Here is a 14,728-nt window from a genome sequence, read left to right on the forward strand (position 1 = left end):
CCAGTCTTGGTGTTGCCACAAATCTTATTTTAGGTTTCTTATTTGAAACTTTGCGTATAAGCTTCATGAGGGTAGAGACTCTATCCCCCAAAGACTGTTTATTCAACAAATGACTCAACAGTTTGCTGAATAACCACACACTGTCAGGATGTACTTTTACTTATACTTTAGGAGAGAAGGGACTTGTCCAGTGTTAAAGAATTAAGACTAGCTGTAGCAATATCTGTTCCCACTAATTCCTTCACAGGTTCATCTCTGAGGTCAGTGTCGATAAAGCCACATACTAGAGATCCACATCTGAAAAATCAACTTGGCATCAGTGGGCCACAATAACTAATGCTTAAAACTTTGCTACTAGCAATATCAATAGCACAAATAAGATGGTAGCTGTCGTAATAGTGGTTACAGTTGTATACCACCAACAGCTGGTTAAGAACAGAAAGTTAACTTTGACAGATTTGGTGAGTAGAGGACTGAGGTGGTGCTGGTTGGAAAGGAAAGATAGGTGTCCTTCCTGGTTTTTATTTCCTCTACTATGCTTTTATTACACCATCTAACAGGAGTAGCCATTTTACAGGAATTAGTTTTCAAAAGAAATCAGGCACTCTTAGGTGAGTTTTCTTGAGGACATTTCAGAGAAAGACTGACACCACTATCCTTATGAAAAATCAACGTAAAGTACTAATTTGATACAAGCTAAATTCAGGCGAGGTTCAGTCGTTGGACATATATGGTCTCTACACCTCTTTACTCTGGCATCCACAGTGCTTGCCTTATAGAAAGAATAAAACTCGTTTCATTTCGAGATCTCACAAAAGGAATATCATACAATTAAATATGCACTTGCTCCCACAGTCATTATCTAAAATATTCCAGATGAGGATTTTTATGTGCTCATTCATTCCATCTAATTTCAAGTATTAAGATACAGGTTATTTCTTTTTCCTCTAAAAATGAAATCATATATTTTCTAAAGGAAATAAAATGAATGCCAAGATATATTGTTTTATTAAAAATAGTAATGTGCCAAACATGTGTTAGTATTTTTTCTTCAAATATATTTAAAACACTCATATCTATCATATTCTTATCACCTTTTATTTCTTACTTCCTTGCTTAAGTTTTTCTTTTTCTCTTTTTTTAAAGAGGTTTCCTGGCTTCTCTAAGGGGCTCCTTGTTTTCAAGCTGCTAGAATCCTCCCAATCAGGTAAAAAGAACACAGTATACTAATGTGAATTCTGTGGTAGAAACTTAGTGCCATTTGTTAGTTGAAATATATGCACACATTTTATCTAGACTCTTTAACATACATACATTACTATTCACCAAGGTTGTTTCCATCTTAAGCTAATCCTTGGTAAATTGCTGCTCAGTGCTGCTTCTTTTTTGCACCTTTGTGATTTTGCTTTGAATGTATGTTATGCTTTATTTCTTCTCTTTCTTTTTTTTTTTTTTTTTGTTATTATTGTTTCATTTCGTTTTATGTTTTTTTGCTTTAACCATTCAGATTGGCCTTGAATTATATCAGGAGAGTAGCCTTTTAGTAATCAAGGTCAATAAGGAATCTCTAGTTCTAATAAGTCATATAAAGCTATTGCTGGGTACCATTCCACAGGGCAGAGTAGAAGCTGTTTTATTGACCAGACTTTCCTAAGGGGGCCTTGTAGCATTTGCAATTTTTGCCCTAGGGGGCCAGTAGAGGAGACCTCTATTGCTCTTTTAATCAGTACCAGAATCAGCAATTAACCTATAACTGTAGCTGGTGTCCTAGAAATGAGGCAATGTAATCTTTTCTCATTATTTCTTATGGGAAAATTGCCTTTGACATATGTGCTTTAAGGTTGCTCACATTTTTCAAGAAATATCCTTTTAGCCTACATCAATCAGTACACATATTACCTCTTCCATAAATGGCCACATTTTGTCCTACCTGACCTAGACTTGTCTGCATTACATTTCTTCTTTATGCTTTCAAGGGTGCCCTGTGCATATTTCCATCATAATACTTATCACAATGTATTATAATCATCATTTTACTCCCTTGACTGTAAGTGTTTTGAGATTAGAGGGTGTTTATCTTGATAAACTCAGTTCCTAGTAGAGTGACTGGTTCTCCGTTAACAATGGCATTTCAGATCAACTTTAGGAACTAAGACAGTCTCTCTGCACAATGAAGAGTGCCTAGCACGTAGTAATCTCTCAATAAATATTTCTTGAATTAGTTTCTGAATAATAACCCCTAACATACAACACTTCTTATATGATCAGCATAGTTCTGACCTTACATATATTAATTCATGTAACCCTTTACATATATTATTCAAGATCTCCCAATAGATAGGCCAGTATTTTTCCCATTTTACAGATGAGTAACTGATGCAAGAGAGAGTGAATGAATTTCCAAAGGGCACACAGACAGGGATTGGCAGTACCATGAGTCAAATCTAGTCAATCTGGCTCCCAAGTCCATTCTTCCAACATTGCTGTAGGAAAAAGTCAGCCTCAGCAGAAAGAAACGCCTCTCTAATGAAACATTTTCGCATACAAAAGGAAGAAATATTTGTACTTATACAAAAGACTAAGTAGAAATATACGTTTTTACGGCTTAAATGAGAGGTAAAGGCAAATTTATTATTTGTATTCATGCATATTTTTCATGTAACAAAACTATCATTTTTTAAAGAAGTTTGTGAATAAAATGTAGTCTCTCTGTTTTACATCTGGAATTAAAAGACCCAGTGTATAACTAGCAGTTTTGAAAAGACTCTTAATTCTTAATGTTGGACAGTTCCAAGTATTTGGTAGTGTCTAAATTAATATTACCAAGATAATAAAATACTACAAGAGAATAAAGATATGCATCATCAAAATTTTCTCATTAATGAATAGTGTTTTAAGCTCTCATACTAATGAAATGGGACTTAGAATAAAAACACATCAGGCAATATTCAGTCAGTATACTCTTGGTAATAAAATTAAAGAGCTATGTAATAGCAGACTGTGGTGCATTTTATACTTCATTTTAAAACTTTTTATTGTCATAAGGCCTTGAACTACTTGATTCAATTGCATCAGAGAACATTCACAAAACTTAGTTTAAGATATATTAATTACCTTAAATTTATAATTAGCCCTAAAAACAGTTTAACAGAAAAAGGAGCAACGTTTATAGATAAACCTAAAAATTGGGTTTGAGATACAGTGGGGTAATCTGACATGTGCATGCTCCAGTTAAATGTATTCTGGTTGAAAACTTGACCGAATAAATACATTCTCTGCCTAGAATTCTAAGGAAAAAATATCAATCTTTAAAATTTTGGTTTTAGGAGTTATTACAAGAAAATTCATCTTGAAGTTAAAATAAGTACTTTGTTCTCTTGCTGAAATTTGAATTTTTGCATGCAGTAATCTGAGTTTCCTAAATTTAAAGATAAAAGTGCTTGAAGTTGAAGCTAATCCTTCATTTCACACATGGTGCTTGGTTTATTTGAAATTGGCTACTTATATTACTTTACATAACCTTATTTTATTTCATTATAGATAAAGATAAAGACACACAGATAGATGCAAAATTAAGATGATCCATCCATTTAGATGTGAGTCTGTATCCTTCAGTCTTTCTCTTACGCTGCCTAGCTTCCAATGATTCTCTCTCTCTTTCTCTTTCTCTCTCTCTCTCACTAGCCAGTGAAGAAGACTAGAGGTTTTTGATTTGACAGTTATGGGGTAACCATGATCCTATTTGGTAATGTGAGGGTAAGTTACAATCTCCTTTACTCTATGATCTTCTCCTCATAATTCAAATGTTCTTATTTCCGCTAAACATAGTATACCTGTCTTTGTTACTTCCTGAAAACTCAGTTTCTACTGTGATGACATCCTTAGAACTTCCCCTTGTAGAATCTCTTATGGTTTTGAAGGATACCATTATTATTGGACCATGAGAATTATGACTCTTATGTTTGTAGAAGTTGTGTGGATTAAGCATAAGTGCCAAAAGTTCACCAACTTAATTCAGTAGACATTCTCTGCAAAGAAAATAAGACTACAAAGAAAATAATTATGGTATGGCTTGGGCACAGGTCATTATGCTCCACAGATAAAACCATGAGTAATTCAGAAATCCATGCATCTAAACACTAGTAGAACCTAATCAAGATGCTCTCTCAGTGGTAGTAAAGTGATGCCTTTCCATGTAATCTGAATGTGTTATTAACTTCAGGTAAATTCAGTACACTGTATAATAGTTTTTGTTCTAATCTACTTAAAAATGCAGAGGGTAAAAAGACAAGGTGAAAGGGTATGTGTGTGTGTTCTTTTAATTCTTCTGTAGCTTTGAGAATATCAAATAAAAATTTAACTAGTACTGTACCTTATAGATTAATATAACCATTATAATTAATATAATGGGTAAAATTTACATAGCATAGAATTTAAGGATATGAAGTTAAGTACCCCATAACTACTTAGTAACTGTTTGACTTTCAGCCAAATACATAGACTTCTAGGCCTTGTTTTGCCTATCTGTTAAATAAAAATAATAATAGTATCTACTTCATAGGAATTTTCTAAAATTCAAATAGGACAGTTGTGAATACTAAATGAAATATTGCATAAAAATCACCGGCAGAGTAGCTAACATTTGGTAAGGGCTCAATAATTACTTGTGGTTATCATGATGATTTACATATATATTTATAATTTTTCAGTTGTATATACTTCACATCATTGAATTCTCTTAACAATGAGGTAGGACAAATATTTTATTTCTTTGACAATGTAGGAAATTGAGGCTGAAAAAATTAAGTCAATTGTACAACATCACATAATTAGTAGATAGAATTATGATGTGAGCCCATTGTTTATGACTCTAGGAACCATACTGGGGACAGATTAATTAAATAAATCATTCATTTAAAATTATTTTCTACAAAATATCTATATCACAAAATAATCTTGTAATATAAAAATATCAATTTAACTTCTCTTGAGTGTTTATTTAATTCAGAATCATACATAAGCATTATAAATTATTTTAGATAATGATGTCCAATTTATTCAAGTTGTATTCTGTTGCCTTGACAAGTTTCTGAGAGTCTTCTGTTGGTAGGTTTCAGCTCCTCATAGACCTCGTTTTGAATCACCAGTTACAAGCCATATGTGCTGGGAATAGTGAGAATAAGGCAAAGCAGAGTTGCTGTTTTCATGTAACTTCAGAGTGTCTGGCACAGAGTAAGAGAGTAGAAGCTATAATTACTGCTATCAGAATATTTCAGTTGTTGAAGAACAGAATTCATCAATTTCTATCTAGGTTTCTAATATCAAAGTGAATGTCATGTTGAATGACTACATATTTAATATAGTAAACATAATTTGGGAAGTATACTCATTTCAAATTGCATTTTTCTAGTAATATAAGTAACACAAATGGGTGAGATCATCTAACTCAGCTTCTAGCACTTTAAAATTTTTACTTCTTAAAACTTGGAACTATTCCAGCGACTCAGAGCTAACTCATTGGCTCCCCATTCTAATCAATGCTGTCCTCTGCTTAGGACCAAATGGGTACCCTCATGACTTTCCTAGATTATTCATGCAAAACATATCTAGTCTTTTTTTAACTTTCTATTTCCCAAGGTAAGTGTCCTTGTTATCTTCGGTTATTTTTCATGTAACCTGTTCTGAGAACTGCCCCATGCTGCTTACTCTTTTTCTAAAAGTGTTTCAGTGTGTCTATAAGAGTTCCTCTCCTAAATACCAGCCACAGAGCGAAAGGGAAGCTGTGACATTAGAAGTAGGTTCCTAACATTTTCTGATTTCTAAGTAGCAGTAGCAACTTTCTGACCTCAGGATAGTGGCGTGACTTAAATATTAGTGGCAGAGTCCCTGACTTTTCCTTTTCTGGCCTGATCATTGCTTCAATAAGCCCTTAAATTCTTGAAATGTCTCATTGTGGTTTTTTTTTTTTTTTTCACTGAACCCTGAATTCTCGAGTTGTAAAATATGTATAGTGTCCAAACCACAGTGCTTAGAACTTAGTACATTAAGTGTGAGTACTTTAATATTTAATTTCACTTAATTTCCTTTGACAAGCATCTCTGTTACAAATCATTGAAAAATTAGTGAGTATATTTTTAATATGCTTGAGCAGAGAAAATAAGTTCAAGAATAACACCTTCTCATGTGTAAATTCATTTACTAAATATTTATTGGAGGCTATTATGTTCTGAAAATTGTGAACATGATGGCTAGCAAAATTAGACACAGTTCATGACTTCATATATTCCATTTCAATGAAAAATGCACTCTACAGAAATAGAAATAAATGAATTAGGGAGAGATATTTCCTTTTAGATCAGGGTTACGTTTCTCATAAGCTGGAAAATCTAGTGAACCTTGGTTTACTTTAATAAGAATATCAAAGTGGGCCTTTTTGTGTCTGTTCAGTCACTGAATTCAGTGACAGCTCTCTTTCCTTTTCTAGATGTTGCCAACACTATCATACAGGTATGTGTGGGCTTTGCAGAAAACACTTCCTTTTGGACAGCTGAACATCTACAACTTCATATTTCACAAATACAAAGATTTTTTTTTATGTTTTAATGATCTTTCCTTGTCTTCCCTTGTTATACATATCACTTAGCACTACTGATGATGCGCCTTCAGATTTCTTAATCAAGTTTTCATGAATTTCCTATTCTAAGGTTTCTTTGGGAGCCAAAGAAACTTGTATCCATTTTCTGTTCCTATCTCCTGTCCTATTGGAACAAAACCACTTTTTGTCTTGCAAGTTGCACAGCAGCTAGAGCTTCTTTTCATTTTGCCTTCAACTAAGTGGACAATTCCACTCAACTTTTGGTTAACATCAGTGCTCTGGTTTAGAGTCAGAGAGAATCTGGATTCCTAGATACTTGGGACTCATGATTCATCTGCAGACAAGATGGAGTATTTACAGTTCAGGCCCACTTTGACATATTTCAGATGTTAAAAGTTAAATCAGATTTTATAGCCTGGCTTCAAAGTGAAAACATTTTGGCCTTTAGTCTTATGTGGAAGTGCGTTTTGAGTTTTAAAAAGCAAACACACAAAAAATCCAACCCCCCCAAAAAAAACCCCAAAAAAACTGTTAGTGAAAATTTTTGGATTTGACTAATTTTTAAATTGGATATTGTAAGTTTGCCTAAAATAATAATTATCTGAGTTTTACAGAGTTAAGTGGTGGGCCTATTTATGTAGTCTATGGTCCCAAGTAAAACTATTTCAAATTATGCTAACACTGAGATAAATGGGGATACAGTTATGATATAGATATATCTACGGAGAGACTATACTGGAACATTGAATGGAAAGCAATAGTAACCAAGGATTTGATTATTATCCCAAACATACCTAGCTTGAGATTATTGAATCTGGTATATTTAGTATTGCTTCAGAGAAGTTTTTCTCCCCCCCCCACCCCAAATCTACCATCTGAATAGTTTAATTCCCCCTCTCTTCCTCAGGAATCATTTTGTACTTTTCCTACTTATTCTGAGCCCAAGATTTGTGTATAAACCTGACTGCATAGGGAGTTGAATATCAGTATTTGAGGGCAGAATTGGGCCCATAATGGATACTGAAATAAAAAGAATAATGAATTAAAAACCTATGTACTTAAATGTGTGTTTTCCATTTCTTACTGAAAATGCTGCTCAAATGAAAGCCAATTTTCTTTTTATGAACTGAACTCATAATTAGGAACTTGAATTATAATAGTCATAGAAATAGTAGTTATAATGTAGACATATTACATTTGATTAGATTTTGCACGAGGGAAATTTTCCTTTGTATTAACTGGGCATTTAATTCCAGCTCCAGAGAAGGTAACTTTGAAATTGCAGGCTGTGACCTGTGCCCTGCTCGACTGCTCTGGCTCAGTTACGGCAGCCCACGGAGCATCAGGACCAGTTGCTAAAGACTGCTTGACTCGAAAATTGTCATTTCAATTTTTCTGGGTTTCATTTTATATTATTTTTTAATAGTGCGTCTGCATTGTCCATGGTATAAATCTGGGAGCAGGATTTGCATTTAGAATGCTGTAAAATACACTGCTCCTTCGGGTATGCTAAGGAGGGTACCCTATACCAATTCACATAAATCAAGATAAGAATACTAAAAGCAAAGCAATTTGATTAGGTCCTAAATTCAAAACATTACAAGATTGTGGTCTAACAGTAACCAGCATCGTAAGTCATCCTGCATCTATAGCATTGTCTAGTGTGGAAAATTAAAATGACAGTTTTAAGAGATAAAGGCAATCTTGTTCCTATTGAGCTTTAGGGTTCCTGCCAGTTTATCTCGGTTATGAGGTGTAATGTAATATTATATACACATCTACTACAAACACTGAGACTTTTATAGATATGTCAAAAGGGTACCACTTGATGTAAAATAAAATGAATTACAAACTTGTAAAAAGTTCCATGGTTTACTCTAACAGGGGTATACTCTTTCTCGACCCTTTCTGCCATCTTTAATCCCCAGGAGAAACTGAAGAGAAACAACTGTAAATTTTACTTTAAGAGTTATCAGAGCAATAATGTATACTTTTCCAATGTCGGGGATTAAAATCTGCCTTTACTTTTGCTATGAAATAATATCATCAAAGTTTACACCTTACAAGTGAATAAATTTTCTGAAGATTTTCAGGCTTATATTTATGTAATGCATCTATGTAATTTTCTTTTCAGAAATCTTGCAAAAATCTTACATATATATGTATTTTTTATTTCAAGTGGTATCATAAAACTATAATTTCCTTGCATTTCTAAAACAGATATGAAAAAATACATCTAGAATATAGATTAGGAGCCTTCATGTTTTTCAACGTGTCCTCTTTAAAGCTAACATAATTTTTTTCTCATCTTAGAGTCTGTCAATGACACTGCTGTGGGCCTGATTTTTTTTTTTTTTTTTTTTTTAACGTGTAGGAGATGTTTGTCAAGTAATAACATTCCTTTTCTATCAAGTTTTACAGCTTTTATATGGCCAGCACAACCCATTTAAACTCATATTCATTCTATACGTACTCGCTTTTAGTGATATTTCTTCTTTGTATGCCCTCTTATAATTAGGAAGAAGGCCCTGAAAGGCTCAATTAGTCAACACGTGAATGTAATTATAAGTCTTGACTTTTTTCCTCTTTTCTCCTTGTATGTATGTCTGTGCAGTATATAGTATAACCTACTCAGGAGAAAATTCCAACCAGCAATAAATTACATATTGAGCTTTTAGCTAATTTATGGCAAACATTCAGCATGGTTGCCTAAGAGACACTGTTTCCTTTCACCTATATTAAAGACAGTAGAAAGAGTAAAACTGCCTTATGTAGCAAGCTTTCTTTTGCACTTGCAAGTTGAACTAACAACCAAACTTCTAGTCAATTCTATGCCGTGTGTCAAACAGCGTACAAGTCCAAGCTTGCCACCAGAGGGATTCTTAAGAGGCCTGAAGTTCAAGTGATGAATTAAAGACATATCAACAGCATTGTTTTAAAGACTACAATTTACAGCTATCAATAGTTAATGTCTGAGTGCAAGAATCAAGATTTTACTCTTTCTATAACATTAATTCTAAGCACCAAGTTTCCCAATGGTGTTCATCCTAGTATGAATTCTACAAGGGCCATCCCAGGTACTAACAGACACCACTCTGAAAAGGCATTATTTCTCATATTTAAGAGTGTCTTTCTTCTCTTGGGGCATTTACAGTTGTTCTCAACACATGGTAAATTTCCAGAGACCATATTTCTCATTATGAAATAATGCATTTTCAACATATTTTGGATTAGAAGGAATTTTTAGTCTCAGTTCATACTGAACATGCAAATGGATGACCAAATAAATGTTTTGTGTAAGTAAGTGCCTTTGTTTCTAATTACCTAGATGGATAAATTATGTTAATATTAGCATCTTGTACCAGGACCACTAGGTATAACTATGCAAAGTGTTTACTATATCAATCCATTAGGTGCCTTTCACATTAACTCTGATGTGAACAATTTTCTCTAGAGGTCTGAAATATAGTAATTTAGGCTTCTACTCTGAGAGCGTCTTACATTCTCTTGTTTTTATTCCCAATTAGAATCAATGATCCTAATCTGTCACTGTCTAAACCTACTTGTTCACATTTTATTCTTATCTTGTCTGGCCGAGATTATAATGATAAAAGCTAAGAAGAAGTAACATTACTTAACTGCATTATCACATTTAATCCTCATAATAACTCTCTAAACCAGATTTTATTACTACCCTCATTTTACAGATGAGAAAACAAAAGCTTTCAAAGATACAGCTCTTCAATTGTGGAGTAGGGATTTTTAACTCAGGTCTAAAGACCTCAGATCTGGAGACCTTCATTATCATAGGCAAATTACCATTACCTTCTACACAACTGCTATGCATAAATAGGGTCTTTCCTCTGCCGTATTATTTCCCTGGGCCTTTGTCACCTGCTCGGCTCCTTTGTTGCCTGCTTTGAACTTCTTCCTACTATCTGTTACCACTCAAATTTCCCATCCACCTGTCTTTCTTACTCTACAAACCCTTAGTTGGGTACCTCTTAGGAAATGTGGCTCAATATTAATGAATTAAATCTAAAACAGAGTCACCCATATCTGGAAAGGTTTAGTTTATTTTGCTTAACCTAAGAGTATTGGGCTGCATTATCCTTTGTCTCTTTGCCACTCTGTCTGAGTAATGCAGCTCCTAGACATCTGCAGATTCAACAATGGAGCTCTTACAAATATTGAAGGATGTTGACCTATGGGTGGAGGTTTATCTTGAGCACTACAGCTGGAGGTCTTTCAGAAGAGGTGTATCACGTGAAAGGAGGATGTGGAAAAATCACAGAGCACTCAATCAAAGTCAAAAAATATAACAATTGGAAAAAACAGAAAATATGAGAGTAGTGAGAGTAGTGGTTCTAAAAAAGAAAAAAAGAAATTGACCAGTTTGTGTAAAAATATCTTTACATACAACTTTATGTACTTGATGTTAAATTCATTTAAACCAGTATTTACCAGGCAATGGAGGAATACCTAGATTATGAAATTATCTGAAAATGTCAAAAGGTAAAAAGATGTATATGCAGGAAATATTTATAAATTAAACTTCCTAATGGACAGTAAATACTATGAAAGATCATAGAAGAGAAAAATTAATATGGAACAAAATAAGGCCCACAGTATCATTTTATTTACTCTAAAATTATGTTTTCTCTTAAGTAGGAAAATGTCAATGTAATTTTGTGGCCTGCTAGGTACTATTTTTTATGACCTATAATAGCATAGTGTTCCACTATTAATTTGATTTTCTCTTTGATGCTTTGGGAATACCTACATATTATCTCAATTCTAGAACAAGATAAATTGCTAACTATCATCACATAACTTGAACACTTGCCCAGGTCTGAAAGTTAAATAGGAGCAGACACACTCAAATAGGTTTTCTAACATGGAAGGAGAGTACACAATCATAAACGACCAATAGAAATACTGTAGATTATAACCCAAGAAAATTAAAAAATGAATCTAAAATAAAGAGCACATGATAAAAATAAATATTAGTGTACAGAGGGCAACAAAATTTATAGTTAAATCCAACACTTATTGGCACATAATATTAAAACACTGAAACAACATGAAAGTGAAATACCAGGGAATATCTAGATGGAAGTACTAGAACAAGAAAAAAAAAGAGAAAATTGGAAGCTGTTTCCAAACGTATATATGTGGTGTTATGAAAAACTCTAAACAGTGATAACAATATTAAAGGATGTTCATTAGAAGAAATTATATGAATATCATATCTATACACAATGAACATACACATATTTCAAATTCCTGAAATAAAATATAAATAAATACTAAGAAAACTAGAAGGAATAATTCCTAATTAATTGTATCATCAATGTCCAAAAATGTGAAGAGGAAAACACTACTTAAAATGATTGAGACTCCAGAAATGTATGCTGCTATGGGGAAGGGGGATTATCAATAGCAAACACAATCAAAGATCAAATCCAGTTTTATGCTACTTATAAGAGACACTTAAAAGATACACAAAATATTGTATTCAAAGAGATGGAAAAAGTATATCACAGACAAATAACAAATAGAAACAAAGAATTATTGCTAACAGGCAAAATAGAAAACACAGTGAAATTCTGAATATGTCTTCAATTCCACAGGCATTATTCATTATTTTCCTTCTGCCTAAAGAAGGACCTTTTATTTTTCTTCTATTGGAGGTGAGTTAGTGGCACATTTTTCTGTTTTCATTGATCTGAAAGCTTTTATTTTGCCTTCATCTTAAAGGGTGCTTTTGTTAGCTATATTAGTCTCGGCAATTATTTTCTTTATATATTCATAGAGCCTATTCCATTATTTCCTGACTTTGTTTTTGTTGAGAAGTCTTCTGATAATCATACTGTTTCTCCTTTGAAGGTAATGTGTGATTTTTCCTTACTTTAGCTGCTTTTAATGTTCTCCTTCTTCTTTTTTTTGTTTTTTTGTGGTTTTTTTTTTGCAGTTTTTAGCAGGTTTTAAAAAAAAATTTTATTGGAGTATAGTTGCTTTACAATGTTATGTTAGTTTCTACTGTACAGCAAAGTGAATCAGCTATACTTATACATACATCCCCTCTTTTTTGGATTTCCTTCCCATTTAGGTCACCGCAGAGCACTGAGTAGAGTTCCCTGTGCTATACAGTAGGTTCTCATTAGTTATCTAATTTATACATAGTATCAATAGTGTATATATGTCAATCCCCATCTCTCAATTCATCCCACCCCTCCTTCTCCCTTGGTATCCATACTTTGCAGTTTTGTTATTATAAATCTAGGTGTTGTTTTCTTTTGTATTTATACTTTTTGGGGTTTATAGTGCTTCTACAAACTAAATTTATTGCCTTTCACTGGTTTCTGAAACTTATGGGCATTATTTCTTCAAATATTATTTCAGCCTGATTAACAAATGGATTCTAAGTGTCTACTGGTTAGACTTTTGGAAAATGTCTCACTTGTCACTTTTACTATTTTAAAATTCTTCTCTTTTAAAATTTATCTTTATCCTCTTTACTTCAGTTTGTATAGTCTTTATTGATATATTTCTCAGCTTACCAATCTTGTGTTCTGCTATGCCCAATATGCTGTTAAACATTTTCCTTTTTATTGAGTTATTATGCTTCTTAAGTCTAAAATTCCCAGTTTATTTTTTCTAAGTACTATTCTCTCATTAAATTTTCATATTTTTCACTATTTTCATAGACACACACATCATCCTATCTCCTGGCTCTTGTAGTAATTTTTAAAATTAAATATTGGATATTATAAATAAAAGCTACAGAGGATCCAGAGTATATCATTTTCCTCTAGAGTTTCTACACTTTCTACTGTTAGGCAGATTGCAGGTTGATCATCTGAATCCATCTGGAGACTAAGCTGAGGTGAGGGCTGGGTTTTGGTTTTGTTTTTGGTTTGGTTTTGGTTTCAATGAGGCTCCATCTAGCTCCAGTTAACATTCACTCCTAGGTCATACTCATTCAAAACATTTAACTGAGAACCTTGTGTGTTTGCTGGAGCTCCTCACCTGCTTGTTCCTAAATTCTAATCTCAGTCTCCCTAGAAAGGAAAGAGATTTTTCTGATTATCTTCCTGGCCTGTTGTAGCTCAAGTTTTAGACTTTGCAGATGTCTTGGGAGAAAGATGCCTGTGTGGCGAGCTGTTTTCTGCCCATTATTCTCTCTGGCATCTTGGCCAATTTTGTATTTTTGACCCCCAAAGATCACCATAAACTGCTGTTTTTTTCTGTCTCCCATCAGTGACCATTTGCCCAGGCAAAGTTTGTATTCTCAGATTTATTCCCTGCACTCAGATACGGCAATTCCCCAGAGGAAAATGCAGCTACAGGAACTCAACTCAATTCTTCCAGTTCTCCTCTCTGCAGGATCTTGGCCCTGTAATCCTTATTGTTTCCAGCAGCAACACTTTGTGTTCTACCTGGCTTATTTTTAGTTGCTTCAGTTGGCATGTGTGTCCACCACAAGCTCCTTTAACCTTGCTGTAGGTAGACATTCTTGAACCAGTTTTTCTTTAAAAAAAGAAAAAAAACAAAATACAAAATATATATATATATACTTAAAGGAGTATTCGTTGAATGTCTACTGAATCATATACAATTTTATTTGTTCCTCTCAGTAAATTTTAAAAGTTTATGCAATCTTCTCCATTTTTAATAAATGAATTAAAATTACTCTTCAATCTACATTGTCTCTAAGAAGCAGATTCTGAAATCATCTCAGTTTTTTATGAAGGAGAATTCTGTGCTTTTCCTTCTATATTCTATTTCCTGATGCTGAAAGTGAAGGAAAGGTAGAGCACCTTCAGAAGCCTTAAGTCAGAGATATGTGATGCTCTAAGAAGTTCGCACTTGCCCCATGGACTAATTCTGTGGTGCCATTCTTTGTAATCTCTATTTAGGTTAGTGTACTGCAGTAGTTGTGGCCAAGGGGGAAAAAAAATAGTAGGAAATAAATTACCATAATTGTATTATACATAACATGTATTGAGGATTATTTATGTGCCAAGCTCTCTACATGTGTTAACATGTTTAAAGCTCCCAGAAACCCTATGGTCTAGATCCCCTTTTTATTCTTATTTTACTAAGGTTGAAACTAAGCCTCAGAGAAGG

General features: G+C 33.5%; 1 long non-coding RNA gene across 1 annotated transcript in view; it reads right to left on the minus strand.

Moving 5' to 3' along the window:
- Nucleotides 1-14,168, minus strand: part of LOC309641586 — a 1,028,702-nt gene extending 1,014,534 nt beyond the window's left edge. The window contains exon 1 of the long non-coding RNA XR_014252700.1: nucleotides 674-14,168. This is a non-coding gene — a long non-coding RNA (uncharacterized lncRNA). The remainder of the gene's footprint in view (nucleotides 1-673) is intronic.
- Nucleotides 14,169-14,728: the final 560 nt, after the last annotated feature.

This window comes from Balaenoptera physalus (assembly GCF_965194825.1).
Source record: "Balaenoptera physalus genome assembly, chromosome: 1".
Taxonomy (NCBI): domain Eukaryota; kingdom Metazoa; phylum Chordata; class Mammalia; order Artiodactyla; family Balaenopteridae; genus Balaenoptera; species Balaenoptera physalus.